Consider the following 15,936-nt stretch of genomic DNA (forward strand, 5'->3'; position numbering starts at 1 on the left):
ATAACATCAATATAAGATCTTAGAACGCAATTCTAATTCGCAATATTTACGACAGATGTAGTCATCAGCCACGTCGGTTCCTTCGGATATGCACGCATTTACTTCGCACATATGCATGGGTTAGGGATATTTTATTGTGAATGTAAAGACACAGCGTAAACAAAGACAATGTTACTGTGGTATCAGCCGTTATCGATTCGGCCTCAATTTCATCCACGTGCGATGCCAGTTACGCCGCCGCCTTCCTAGAGTCACCACCGCGGCACGATTACATTGCTGCCAATGAGATGCAAGCATCCTGTCTCCGGAGCTCCAGCGCCGTGTGTATTTCAGTTCGAACATAAATTCATTGTGCCCATTTTGTATGATTGCTAGTTTAATAACATTTACAGACTTTCATACTGGTCAGGGCAAGACACCATCTGAATAGACATTGTATTGGACTGTGACAAATTTTTAAGTTATATATGTATATACGTATTACTACATTCAAATCTACTGTTAGAAGCTAATGCTACAAAATACAGCAACAAAATGAAGTATTGCTATTTTATATTAGAGGCAGGATAAATTAATATCTTAATTATCTGATCATGAACGGCGTCTGCTCCACACATCGTGCAAACGAGGTCATAACAGTAACCATCAGGGAAGCGGAAAGTTAGCCAGTTGACGGAGACACCAAAAATTGATTAGTGATAGGCAATGAATTTTCGGGAGTACATTGGTCTAGGTAATATATATAAGTAATTAATAATGCAAGATCACAGGCTGATGTAAGCAGGAGATAAGTGAGAGGAAATATGAAATGCTGGTACATGAACAACTGTGAAATACTGGTATGCACTGTGTTGTGTAGCTGCGGATGTCACTTTGTGTGATGAAGTTCCACGACAATTTCACTTGGTTGGTCAATCCAAAGGTGGTTAACGCTTTTTGCGGATGACGCAGGAGTTGCCGTCCGATAAAGTCCGACAGTTGCTCCATTGGAGACAGATGTAGTGATGGAGCCGGCCGACGTTTCGACACTGCAACGATATCTGAACCAGCGTTATTCGGTTGGGAAGTACCTCCTGGAAAGAAGTTCATGAAAGGCTGCACTGTAAGTTGAACCGCCAGGGTGCGTGGCATAAGTGCTCATGCTGGCATAAGAAATCGCACCCTAGACCATAGCTCCAGGTGTAAATCCATCTGACTAGCTCTAGTAAAGTTCGTTTCAGGCCCTCAAATGGTCTCCTTCTACCCATCACATGGCCATCACTGGCACCGAGGCAGAGTCTCCTTTCATCGAAAATACAACACACTTCCACCCTGACCACCAATGAGCTATGGCTTCACACCACTGAAATCGCTAATGGCGGTAGTTCTGCGTCAGCGGAATGCACGCTATAACACGTCTGGCTGTTCTTGAAGCAGCGCATTTGTAACAGTTCGTTGTGTCACTGTGGTGCAAAATGCTGCTCATATTGCTGTTGCAACTGCAGTACGATGCACCAGACACATATGCCGAACACGGTGGTCTTCCCTCTCGGCAGTCGCACGTGGTCGTCTGGAGACCAGTTGTCTTGCAACGTTACATTCTCGTGACCACCAACCATGCATAGTGGCTACATTCCCCTCTAGTCTTCCTTAAATATCGCAGAATGACATCCAGCTTCTCGTAGCGCTATTACACGACTTCGTTCAAACTCAGTGAGGTGACGACAATGGCGTCTTTTGACATCTTACAGGCAACTCATTACGTCTAATATCAAACGTATCTAACGCTCACGAACTGTTAAAGTGCGTATTTAAAGGAAACGTGATATGCACCTCACAGTCACACTAAAGGCGCCACTGTTATGTGACTGGCGCTAAATTTGAATAGACATCATCATTCAGATGTAGAAACACGTTCAAATTTTTTTTGGAATATATACACGTCTGAAATATTTTTGACATGTGCATACTTGTGCGAAGCGGCGGACATAGGGGTAGTATTTGCAACAGTGGAAGTTGGTCTCACCTGCCGTGAAGGAACTGACGAACTGATTTGGTCATTTCAGAATAGAGCATTTTTGTGCGAAAGGACTGCATGTTTTTGAGTGTCCGATAGGAATCATTCTTGGCTGCAGTGGGATAAAGCAAGGACGAGCTACAGGAGCTCCATGTCACTGGCTGGAAAAAGTCAATTGAAGTGCTACAGAATACGTTGGTGAGTCACGGGAATTAGCTGTGTAGGTACTTGATTCTTCATGTATTTACTTGTATTATTTCTAATACTTCTTCGTTATGAGTACCTATAATACATTCAAAAATGGTTCAAATCGCTCTGAGCACTATGGGACTTAACTTCTGAAGTCATCAGTCACCTAGAACGTAGAACTACGTAAACCTAACTAACCTAAGGACATCACACACATCCATGCCAGAGGCAGGATTCAAACCTGCGACCGTAGCGGTCACGCGGTTCCAAACTGAAGCGCCTAGAACCGCACGGCTATATTACATTCATGTAAATAAAATGAAAAAAAGGAATTACTAGAATGCGACGGAAATTGGTAGAAGTTACATACATGTACTGAGAAACATTACAATTTCACGAACATATTTCTTCTTTATTCAACAGAAATAGCTTCACAAATTGAGCAAATCAGTCACGTGGTGGTCCAGCTCTGGTCATTATAGAAGCAGTTACTCGGCCAGATTCTATTCATTTGGCACGTTAGACAGTGAACACCCCGAGATGATCCGAACATCCTGTCCACAGTGATCGAAACATTGTATCGAGCGAGGTGGCGCAGAGATTAGCACACTGTAATCACATTTGGGAGGATGACGGTTCAAATTTCCGTCCGGCCATATAGTTTTAGTTTCTCCTTGATTTCCTTAAATCGCTCATGGTAAATGTAAGGACTGTTGCTTTTAAAGGACACTACCGATTGGCATCCGTATCCTTTCGTAATCCGATCCTGTGCTCCGTCTCTAGTGATGTCTCTGCTGACTTGACGTTAAATCTTCATCTTCCTCCCTCCCTTCGAAATATTCAAAATTAGGGAGAGATCTGGCCAGCTTGCTGGCCATGGTTCGGTGTGGAAAGCACGAAGACAGGGAGTAGAAACTCTCACGGTCTGTGGTTCGTTCGGCCTCATCTTGCCGAAATGTAAGCCCACGGTGGCTTGCGATCAACAACATTCCATCAACAAAATGGTGTTACGGTTTACCACCATAGTGGACTTGCTATGATATAAAATGGCAGTGTAAATCATCACTCATGGCTGTGGGCCGTATGGCTGGCTACAGTCACGCAGGTACACCACCGATATCTGGGGCGTCTGTAGGACCGTCTTCGCTGGTCTTGGGAGCTCAGTTCCAAACGGGACCCATTGCTGAAGAAAAATATACTCCAGTCAATGAGATTCTAGGCCGAGGACGGAATCTCGTTGGCACGAGCATGGATAAATGCACGTGGTTCGCAACAATATCCAGATAGTCAACAAGTGTCATGGTGTCTCCGATAACTACCACAACTCCAATGGAAAAATGGCATAAACCCTCCATATTATAATACCATACCCACTCACCTACAGCCGTTTTGGCATTTTGACGTTCGGCATTATCACTGAGTCGAAATACTCGTCCTGAGAGAATCAGCCACTATAATGACATTCATCATTATTTATTTTTATTTTATGGCCTTTATTGGACTACTCTAGTTAGTTATACAAATATTTATACAGGTTGTTGCTATTCAGTAGTACAATGCAGTTCAAAAGTAATTCACTAAGAAATTTAGTAGTGCTGTAGTTATACAGCGAGTGCTATAAAATCTTAATTTAAGAAGGGTATTTTGTTCTTTTGTTTGCCCAATACTTCTTCATTGTTTCAGATATTTTGTGTCTTTTTTCATCTGAGATCACTCTTCCTGTAACGCTCTTATTGATCTTCATTTGTAGCCTGGTTTGTGTGTCTTGCAGTATTCTGGTTTTCTCTGTTTTGTTTTCTTAAGTCGTCTACCAAATTTTGGAGATCTCTTATATTGTCCTTAATTTCTGTGATCTATGCAATATTGCTCTGCTATTCGACATTTTTCTATTATTCCCTTACAAATTGTGTTTCTTAGTGTTCTCATCTGATGTCCAAAGAATTAGATACCCTGCTTCCTGATCGTGCTCATTACTGGTTCTGTTTTCTTGTACTCCGTTTCATCTGAAGACTTCTTCAATGGTCATTTCCTTGATATTGATTATGTATTTATGTTCTAGTTACTCGTCTTTAGTATTTCGTCAATTTTACTGTATTACCTGTTTTGAAGATATTTTATAAGGTATAATCTCGCATCTATGAATGGGCTTTATGTGTTGTAGGTGTTCTTGGAAATATAATGTGCTTTCTTCAGCTTTTTATTCTTGTTTGCCATACTGGTTTCTCATTTAGATTGTAAACTGCGATTTTACGTATACATTCATGTATCCACAATTTTGATTTTTTGTTTTCGTATTGTAATTTTGTTTGTGGGTACGGGATCAGTTAGCGTAATCTCTGTTTCTTGAAATGTTATTATGAGGCAATTTTCTTTGCTTTATCTAGTAGTGATTTAAGTTCTTGCGTGGTTTCTTCAACATTATTGGTTAGGAGAGCAAGATCGTCAGCAAATCTGAAGCAATACAAACTTATGTTATTTTTAGCACTTCGAATTGTCATGTTCTTTCAGTTATCTTTTTGCCATTCTCTCATTATGTATCCCGTGCTACAGTTGAACAACAATCGTGATAGACAGTCACCTAGCCTCAAAGCTGTTTTTTTATACCGAATGGTGTAGAAATTTCTCAACTAACTTACTGTTTTAAAAAACTACTTACTCTTCGACTTTCGAACCATGTCATATTTGTGAAACAGCTTTTATTGGTTTGTATGTGCCACGTGATATGGTTGAGAATAATGAAGCCCATGTATCACAAACCTTCCATGTGTTTGGTCCATACTTACGCACTATTTGTTTCATAATGTACACGTTGTGTAATGTGTAACTACTTCAACAGCACGATGCATAGATTCGCGCTCGTGCCGATGTCCATATCGACACACTGCTGGCAGCGACGTTGCGTATGACTACGCATTGGGCGTTTGAACATATTGAAAGGGGCAGAGGGAGTCGGACTTCATGAGATATGCTCACCCGAACAGGCTTGCACACGAGCGTAGCTGATGTTGCGGTACATACAGTAGCTTACTTACTGACCATTACTCAACACTATATAAAAAATGATACACTAACGCACCTGTGGGCAACAGCTAGTTATTAATAAATTTGGTCTCTACGTTCGTGTATTTCAGAACCTTCTCTACTTTTCCCCGTAAGCACGTAACTTTTGTGAAGCCACACTACGAAGCCACGTCATGTTTAATTGTACTCCAGCCCACAACAACTGAAACATAATAGTATGTTATGTGGGTGTGGAGAATTTGTATGCGGGTAAGCATACAGCAGACAGATGGAAAATGCATTAGCACAGGCAGCCAATGTTACACATCATCTCTCACAAATGCTCACACGGAAGTTTGTTTTGTATTCGTAAGTATGGTTTCGGGCTGTTTTGCGTAACACAAACTGCAGAAACATGTGCATTGGACCTAAGAATTCCTGTAACGTTGTCTTGATTCGCCTAAGGGCCCATTACCTGTGAACCCTCTGGCACAATTATCTGTTTTTCTGTATCAAATAATCGTTTCCTTCCAAGACTTAACGGAATATCGGATGTTACAATTACTGAAATTTGTTTCTTATAGCCGTTCAGTATCTACTACACTTTCGAGGAGAGTGAAAAAATGTGATACTACTTGAATCATAATATCTTGTAAGTATTATAGTGTTACGGTTTGTCTGCAGTTTGTATCTTCCTCTTCGTCGTTTTCAGATAATCGCTGTTGCAAAACTATTGTGAGTTTTCATGTTTGGTGAATTTTTTCAAGATTCGTTGTTTACGAGCTTTTCATCAAATAACATGAATCAATCAACGCAAAATATAGCGAGATATTTGCCGACATAAACAGTTTTACATTTCTAATAATTTTAGTTCGCTGCTTGTTACAAATTATTTCCTAGAGGTGACTTAGTACTGAAAACTGCATATCATTTTAAAATTGTATAAGTGTGTAAACTTACGTGGTCAGAGTCAATCGACATAAGAAGGTTATCAAATAAGAAGGATGAAAAGAAGACACAGGAAGAGCTACAATTCTTTTTTCATCATATTAAGGAAATCTGGATGGACGGAATGAAAGAAAAGATAATGCAAGTGAAATAATGATTAATTATTCATCAAAAAAAGAGAGATGTGTAGGTAGGCTGTGGCATACATATGAGCGATCACTACAGATAAGTGGATGCTACATACTCTTCCATTGGAGGTAGACGAATTCATACCTCCGCAGACAAGTAAGAACTAAAATTTGGGAGCTCATAAAACGCATTAAAATTCGAAAACTTTAAAATATGTCGACAAGAGTCTTAAAGGAATATTTTTATGGGAATGTAAATTATTGATGTTATTTTCTGAGACTATGTCACTGCTATATTCAATCTGTCAACTGTGGGAGTGTTAGTTGTTAAATTTGCGTGCTCCGTTTTGAACGATGTCTATGACTGAATCCTGTTCCTAAGTCATTCCTGGACTGAACAGAAAATATCACGTACTCAAGGATTTTATTGAGCAGTATTTTGTGTGTAAGTAAATTTTCTGTTATATTTAATTTCTAGAACGAGGCACCGCCGTTTAACTGTGGTCAAGTGTTCTTTTCGCCAGCAACCCGCGATATCTGAAACTCTACATTGCGAGGTAGGATCTTATTTATATTACATCGCTGGTAATCCAATGAAAATCAGCAACAAAAGTTGCCTTCCAATTATATTCACGTTGTAAAATTTTCAAATGCAGTTACAGTTTGTAAATTGAACTTGTGAGATAAATTTAATAATAAAAGAAAGTAAGTCATCTTTCCAAGAAGCTATAATTTGAACATAGTGAACTGTTATCGGTAGCAAAGACATTTGTGTGTTACAATATAAACCTGACGCTTTCCTCTCTCGTACCTAGTTAATCTACATTTTTATAGAAAGTCATGTACTTAAATCAGCTAGAATTATGCCTCCTGATTTTATACTAGTTTCAGACGAGATTTGTAACTAAATTAAATTCCGTTAATCGAATGTAGTATGAAATCTATGCATGCAGGTACATAGTCAGCAACTAACCCAACATCAGTGTCAATAATCATGCTACAGTAGACGTGCAGGTACATCCTAATAGTCAACAACCAACCCGACACTAACATCAATAACACTATCACAGTAAACTCGACAGTGATTAAGCTAATGAGAATTTAATGATCAGTTAGCCTTCTATGTGTGTGTACGAGCCTGTGCTAATTCAAGGCAATTTTTTTTTTTGTGATCAGTCTTCTGGCCGGTTTTATGCTGTCCACCATGAAATCCTCTCGCGCTAATCTCTTCATCTTAGAACAGCACTTGCACCTACGTCCTCAATTGTTTGTTGGAAGTGTTAAAATCTGTGTACCCTACAGTGTTCACACTTCACAGCTCCCTGTTGTATCATGGACTTAATTCCCTGATAGCCTCACCCACGTTCTGTCACCCTGTCCCGTGTTCTTGTCAGTGTCTTCTATATGTTCCTTTCTAGGCGGATTTAGCGGATAACCCCCTTATCTTTACAGCCCACCCAATTTTCAGCATTCTTATGAAGCACCACTTCTTCAACGCTTCTTATTCTCCTATGTTCACGACCATGAAATACTGTGCTCCAGACGTGCATCGTTAGAGATTTCTTTTTCAGTTAAGGTCTATGATACCAGTAAACCTCTGTTGACCAGGTGTGCCTTCTTTCTCTGTGCTAGCCTATTTCTCATATCCTCCTTGTTTCGTCCGTCGTGGGTTGTTTTGCTGCGAAGGTAGAATACATACCTTACCTCAAGTACATCCCGATCACATATTTCGATGTTAAGCTTCTCACTATTCCCACTCATGCTACTTGTGATTACTTTTGTCGTTTACCAATTTTCTATCAGTATCCAGTACTCATTTGGTTGTTCATTCCATTCAACACACTGTGTAATTCTTCTTCAGTTTCACAGAGAACTGTGCTGTTTAGCGTACATCTAGATGATATAATCTTATATCTGGTGAAGCACAGAGGCAGAAATCACCCCAAAAAATCGTGAAAATAAATTGAAAGGGAATGATAGTGTCGCACAAATGGAAGCGTCTCCGCTTTGGCAGACAGCTGTCCACGCGAACCGCCCGGAATTTGTACATTGGGAGATATGAATTCTGATTTGGTTACCTGATGCAGAAACTCAGTTCTGACCTAAAATCTTTTTGATCCAGCCCTTTCCTTTTAAGAAAACTCTCTTGTTTAACCTTCCAGCGTGGGCTATCGATTCTGCAGGCCATTACAGCAAAAACAGAAATGACAGGAAGGCGTTTCCGTACTTACGGCACTGAATATGGTCTGCAGTTGTTGGACAGTGTAAAAAAAGGACTACACTGATAAAAGAAATATGCATAAATTATTCTGAAATTTATTTCTAGACAGTTTAATAGAAAATCTCTCATGCAAAAATAGCAATGTTACTGGCAAATCGTATTATTGATACACTGTCACCCGGAATTTTAATCCCACTCTTGAACCTATCCGTCACTGCTTCTTAGATTTACTGACTGAATAGCATGGGCGAATGATTCCTTTCCTTTCTTACGCCTTTTTTAATCCAAGCATTTGTTTCTTGATCTTCTTGTGTCGCCTTGGTTCTTGCACATATTGTAGAGTAAACGTCTTTCCCTATCGATTACTCAAACTCTTCTCAGAATTTCGAGCTTCTTGTACCACTTCATATTGTCTAACGCTTTTTCTAGATCGATATATCCAATGCACTAATCTTGATTTTTTCAGTCGTGCTACCATTATTAATCGCTACGTCAGATATGTTCTCTGGTACCTTACTCATTCTGAAAGCCAAACTGATCGTCACCTAACAGATCCTGTTTCCTGTCCCATTGTTCTTTATAATGTCCTTATCAGCAGTTTGGATGCGTTACTTCTAAATTGTTAGTGCGGTAGTGCTCGCTCTTATTGGATCTGCCTGCAACGGAATTGTGTGGATGATTTTTTTTCCTAAGTCTCAACGTATATCGCCAGCTGTCTCATATACTCTATACATCAACATGAACAGTTTTTCGGTTGCCACATTCTACAATGGCTTTAGAAATTCCTATGGAGTTTCCGTTCTGCCTTATTTACTGTCAAGTCTTCTAGAGCCCTTTTCAATTTTAACCTCAATGCAGGAACCTCACATTGATTCCAATTTCTTCTGCTGTAATAACATCAGATCCATCCTCCCCTGACAGAGGCCTTTAATCCTTCCACCTATTCGATCATGTCTCATCTAAGTTTAACGGTGGAATCCCCAGTGCACTTTTAATGTTACTAATTTTGTTTTTAATGTAATCAAAGAATATTTCGTCTTTTCTGTATGCTGACTGAGTCCTTTCGACTATAATTTTTTTTATATCCATTAACTTCCTTCCTGTATTCATTTAGCCTTACGTCTGCCCCCGCTAGCTGAGTAATCAGCACGACAGAATGTCAATCCTCGGGGCCCAAGCTAGATTCCCGGCTGGGTGGGATATTTTCTCCGCTCAGGGACTGAGTGTTGTCCTACTCATCATCATTTCATTCCCATCGACGCGCAAGTAGCCGAAGTGGCGTCAAATCGAAAGACTTGCACCCGGCGAACGGTCTATCCGACGGGAGGCCTTTGTCACATGAAATGTTTTCATTTCCTCTTATCTGAGAGTTTATTTTTTTCCTAAGGGATTTATATTGACTTTTTTTGTATACCGCGAGTACTTCTGCCCTTCCTTCCTTCGTCGAACAACTGAAGTAATTGTCCTGTACCCAATGTTTTTCGCAGTTACCTTCCCTGTACGTTTGTCTGGTAGTCCAACATTTGTGATTGTTCTTTTTGAAGATGCCCAAATCACTTCCTATTCTGAAGCTTCTGGTAACGGTATCCACATCCTTAGCGGACCTCAACGCTACCTATCACTCCTCAGTACTTCATCATCTCACTTAAATCCATACTGATTCTTCTGTACCATTCTGTTCAACAACTGGCTGCTCTTCAGCATTTGTAAATTCTGACCTGCGTCTATAGCTGCTCGTTCGTAAGAATACAGTCCAATATTTCGGAATCACTGCCTGACCTTGATGTAATTCACGTGGAACCTTTCCGTGTCTAAGAATCTTTTCCAGAAATAGCTGCTTCTAGTGTGATTCTGGAATAGAGTATTCGTTATTACCATCTGAAAGTTATTGCTAAACTCAATTAACTTTTCTGCTCTCTCATTCCTAATGAAAACCTCATATTCACCCGTAATGCTTTCTTCTATTCCTGCCCATTTAAGCTCGTTTCACTCCCTCACGTATCTTAGACCTGTCATTTCATCTTTTGTGTACCATGTCGGTACATATACCAGAAATGCTGTGGTCAACGAAGGTAAGTTGTCGAAACTAATGCTAACAACCCTGTTACTAAACTGAACTGTTTACAATAGTTCACTGTCTGCCATATTTTTCCGTTCATGTTGAATCGTACTGACACTTTCTGTTGCTGTTGATATTGACCTATATTCCTCTGAGCCGAAATCCTAATCTACTTTCGGTTTAAATTCACTGATCCCCAGCACATGTTGACCGAGGGTTAGCATTTCCCTTTTCAGATTTCCTCGCTTCCCTGCCAAATTCAAAATTCGGACATTTAACGCCCAGGCTAGTAGAAAGTTACACTTTCGTTTGTTTTTCAGTATATTTCTCACGGTCATCTCCACCTCGGCAGTTCCTCCCTGTGATCCGAAGGGGGAACTGGTCAGGAATCTTTTGCAAAGGAGAGATCAAAATAGCTCTCATTGAATTACAGACCACATTTCTTGTGCGTACACACTATTGGCCTTTAGCGCAGTGGTTTACAGCATCCTCATGCCGTTGATAATTTCTGATTCTTCCACCTTTAGGGGCACGTTACAGCCCAGGGGCAACAGAGTGCCATAAGACTCTGTCCGCTCCTCTGCCCTTTTTGACATGGCTGTGGGCAGAATAAGGATGACTTCTTAAGCTAGAAGTCTGCGGTATTCATTGATGATAATTTTTATTCAGAACATAAGCAGAGACATTGTTCGAACCTTGCACCCAGGCTGTTTCGGTTACTAGCTAAAGATGCCATTCCTCTACCACAGGTACTTTTGGATCATTATTATTTCGTATTATGGAGCAATTGGTTCTTAGGAAGCACAATGGTAACTATCTTCGTTTACAGTTCGTTTATAGAAGTGATATCTGTGTAGAAACAAAGAAACAGATAGCTGTCAACGATGATGAAGATGTGACAGCAATTTGGCGTAATAAGGGGTCTTCGTTGGCAGTAAATGTATTGAAATGGCATCTGTGTTGAAGCAAAGAAGCAGATAGTTGTCAACAGTGAAGACGATGTGACAGCAGTTTGTTATAATAACAGTCCGAGTACAGTCCACTTTCGATATGTAATCGAAAGCTAGATATAACAGCTTTGCAACTAAGCAACGGCATATTTCGTATCTAATCGGGGCATCCGCGCGCCCAGCTCTCGTTTAAGACCGACAGCTGAAGGTTGGTCATTCATGGGCAAGTGCTGGCAGCCACATGAAACGTTTACTCTGTGAGCAAATTGCTAGAACTGGATATTATTCCGGTTGCTTGATCAGTACTGCCTGAGAAGCACATTGCTCAGATTTATTGGGTGATGGCCCTCAAATGTAATCTGCGGTGTATGGCAACAGAATGCAGGCGCAACCTAGAGTTACTGGAGCAAAGTCAATAGCACTAGATGAACAGGCTTGGTGAGTGTAGTGTTTAGGCTCAATCAACAATCGGAATTAACCTCCATGTTGTATAAATCACTGTATCATGTATTTTCGGTTAGCTATATTGCTAAATATTTCTGTGTGTTTCATGTTCAAGTCAGTTTTGTTCAGCGGAATTGAACTTGGTTTCTAATTCATAATTACTTGTGCTGACTTGGTGTAATTCAATTTGATACTCAGGAGTAATGAAATTGCCTATTGCTTTAAGGGTTACCTTTGAAACTTTGCGGGGGTTATTGTTAAAATTTTATTCATTCAATCTTTTATGCACCATGCAGCATGAGTCATTTCTATTTTATCGATAGAATTCAGGTATTTTCGATTTAGTTAAGGAGGGTCAAATGACGTCTGCTAGTGCCACTATGCAGGTGTGCACGCTGCTGAAGGCGACATTTCCTAACGTGCCTGAGCTGGCAGCACATACAGATGCTGTCGTGTGTGTAGGCCCCGATCGGGGCTGCATAGTTCTGCAAGCTGGTGATCAGGGTGGCTGACCTCAGTCTTGTGCTACAGAAACCGGTGGGATTGCATGCACGGATTTGTGTTAGAAAGCACAAAATATCCGTTCGTCTGTTCGGCTCGGGAAACTGACTTGTCTGCCAAGGTGACAGAGACAAAGAAACACGTATTAGGTGTCCAGCACTCCGGAACACATTCGCCGCATTGTGTTCTGCACAGCTGCATTCGAAATGTAGGTCACGTCGATGCAGCTCAATCGCGTGAGAGCCAAGAGTATTATCACTATAACCTCTATGCGAGTTAAACGTATAAGCAGAATCACCGTACAACTACCAGCAATCCACAGTACATCGTACCCCCCCCCCCCCCCTCCCCGAGTGGTGGAGGACATCGAAGAGCGTCCCCCAATCAGTTTGCTCACATCGACGTCCTCCTATCAATGTGCTCACATTTAGCACACACGTGGAGGCACAGGCGTGAGAACTCCCTAACGGAATAAGCTGCCTATGTGAGCGCCATTGTGTTGCCCTTCCTGCTGTTCCGAATACGAAATTGTGGGAAGAGTAATACAGATAATACCGGTGGACTAGCCGTTCCACTAGCAAACATCGAGCGTCTGCCACATCGCACCCTCACTGCCAAAAACCGATTTGCGTGGCACTGGCCCGACACGCAGGTCCGACCCCGAAAGGGATGCAGTCCCTTCTATCTCGTAGGACAATAGCTGCAGCTTGGCGTTACCCTCAGCAGGTGGTCGGTCTGCCGTCAATATTTCATCGGTGCTTAAGCTTGCATCAGTAGCACCCATTGTTACAGGGCTGCATCCTTCTAAGCATTCGCCTAGAGAGCCAGGTGTTATCGCCAGCTGGCGAACCCTGTGTAGTGTGCTCAGGTACATGAAGTGATAGCGAAACAGATCCAAGAAAGTACAAAAACATGGACCTAAGTTCCATCACCTAAAGTCGCCAGGGCAACAAGACGTCGAAGCTCTCGGTACGCAGTCACCGTTGTTTCATGTCACTAACCTGCCCGCTCTCACAGAATCAGCCTCATATATCCAACATAAATGAAGAAGAACTCTTCCAAAGGGCTTGACATCTTCCATAAATCCCCACTCGCAATAGATTTATTTTGCATAGCGTATGGCTAACTTAGAGTTGAGGTAATGTGTCATTAACATGAAGAACCCTATGATGTAGATATAATATAAAAATATTGATTGAAAAGGGAGGGGTTTCCACGTGGCCAAACTCCCATCTGAACTAAAGCTAAAAGTTTCCATACAACACAGAAAAATATTCACGTGCACCCACAGTCACCCTCACAGTGTGACACTGACAAGATAGTTGGACACGACCCTGACCAATATATCGGAAGTTGCAGTTATTCTATGTTCAACTTCTTGGTCTCTGCAGTCTTCTCGGACACAATTTAAACAATCAGAATTCACTAACGTATGCCTAATGCAACCACATTGGCTGTTTCAAGGACGTTCTTCTATTATAATAGACTCTAAGGAACTTAAGTTTGTAAATTAGAAAATACCATATCCTTAGTCGAAAAGCAAATATCAAATATAATGACACAAATGACAGAAAGACCACACAGCTGACATTCATCCTTAGGACGTGACAAACACAACGTTCTTTCTGAAATCACTGCTGCGTAAGACAGGAAATGAGTTTCTGTACGCGAATTGCACTGTGATCTTCTTGGGGCAGCAAGACAATATCTTATGCGGTAGTCATGAAAAAAAAATACATAGATAACTATGGTGTAATATGCTTCAAAAGGGAACATACAGATTAAGTGTAATCTTTGTAAATATATGGCACTGTATGTGTAGATATTGCAACAATGGTCCAAATGCAGACGAAAAATCCGCTATGTTGTAACATGTGTTTAAATGTACACTGAAGTATTAATCAGCAACACAGAAAAACAATATTCACTACAGGGTGCGTTCCGAAAGTAATGCAATTATTTTTTTTAAAGTAATTTATTGAACAGATTTGCACAAACACTTAAAATTCTTCAAAGTACTGTCCTTGGGCCTCTACACATTTTTTCCAGCGACTCTGCCATGACCGGTGCGCGCCCTGGAAGGCGTCTTCTGGGACCTCTCGCGAGGTCTTCGTCACGGCGGATTGGATCTCGTCTATGGACGAAAAACGGGTTCCTTTCAGGGCTGACTTAATCCTAGGAAACAAAAAGAAGTCAGCTGGGGCGAGGTCAGGACTATAGGGGGGGGGGGGGGGGCGGGCAGCGTTGGCACCTGGTGTTTAGCCAGGAACTCGCGGACTCGTAGCGCGTTGTGGCAAGGCGCGTTGTCGTGATGGAGTTGCCAGGTAGCGGAGATGTCCTTTCTCGTCCTGACGACCCTTTTGCAGAGTCTTTCCAGCACATTCACGTAGTAGGCAGCGTTAACTGTCTGTCATTGAGGAACAAACTCCTTATGGACCACTCCTTTGCTGTCGAAAAAGACAATGAGCATTGTTTTCACTTTTGATTTGCTCATTCATGCCTTTTTGGGCTTAAAGGCCTTTAACCACCTCGAAACTTGTGAGTAGGACAGAGCAGAGTCCCCATAAGCCTCACGAATCATTTTGTTAGTCTCCTCAAAAGATTTGTTCAGTTTAGCACAAAACTTAATCGCGTAACGTTGCTCGATTCCATTTTTTCCGTGACACGGTCGGCGCGCACTGAAACCGGTTTCGCGGCAAAGCTTAGCGTCTCCCCCACCTACTCCATGTGGCCCGCTCCCACTCCGACTACTAGGAGCGGCGCGGGAAATTCAATTGCATTACTTTCGGAACGTACCCTGTATTATAAGAGCGTAGGCTTCCGCAGCCGGTGCTACAGTGATTTAAATTATTCTGGGTATTATGCCGCGTCATTGCTAAAAACTAACAACAATAATCAACTTAAACCGACGTTTCGCCCGAATTGCAACGGCCTTCCTCAGGCAACACTGGTTTTGCATAGGGATTGGTGCTTCTATTTATTACAGTCTATCGATGTCTGACGTCACTGATGTAAAACTTTTAATTGGACATCAAATATGATTGGCTAGTCATGACGTAAGGGCAGATGGAAGGGAAGAGGCTATTCGTGGATGTCCATGTCGTCAAGGATTGGTAGCTGTCCGCCAATCAACGTTCGGCTTCTGGTCTGCAAGTTTTCCTCCTGGTGTGCGCGGAAGTGGACTGACAGTTGCTCTACAGCTGTTTGTGCAGATACGTCCGTGTGAATGATGTGTTTATGGGCCTGAAAGAATTGATTTGACATGGATTGAAACATAACATACAAGACCCGACAGTGCTAGTACCAGAGTAAAGGCATCACTAACTAGCACAGAGACCATGCTAACCCACAACACTCAAGCTGACTGGGGAATCAGATCAGTGTTGGTGGGCAATGATAGATTGTGGAGCATACAGGCAGTGGTGAGGACCATCATGAGGTGTACCTCTGAAAATGGTCCGGGGAAAGACGGCATAGAGCAGTAATCGGCCTGTCATAGG

The sequence above is a fragment of the Schistocerca gregaria genome, chromosome 7 (assembly GCF_023897955.1).
Source record: "Schistocerca gregaria isolate iqSchGreg1 chromosome 7, iqSchGreg1.2, whole genome shotgun sequence".
In the NCBI taxonomy this organism is placed as follows: Eukaryota; Metazoa; Arthropoda; class Insecta; order Orthoptera; family Acrididae; genus Schistocerca; species Schistocerca gregaria.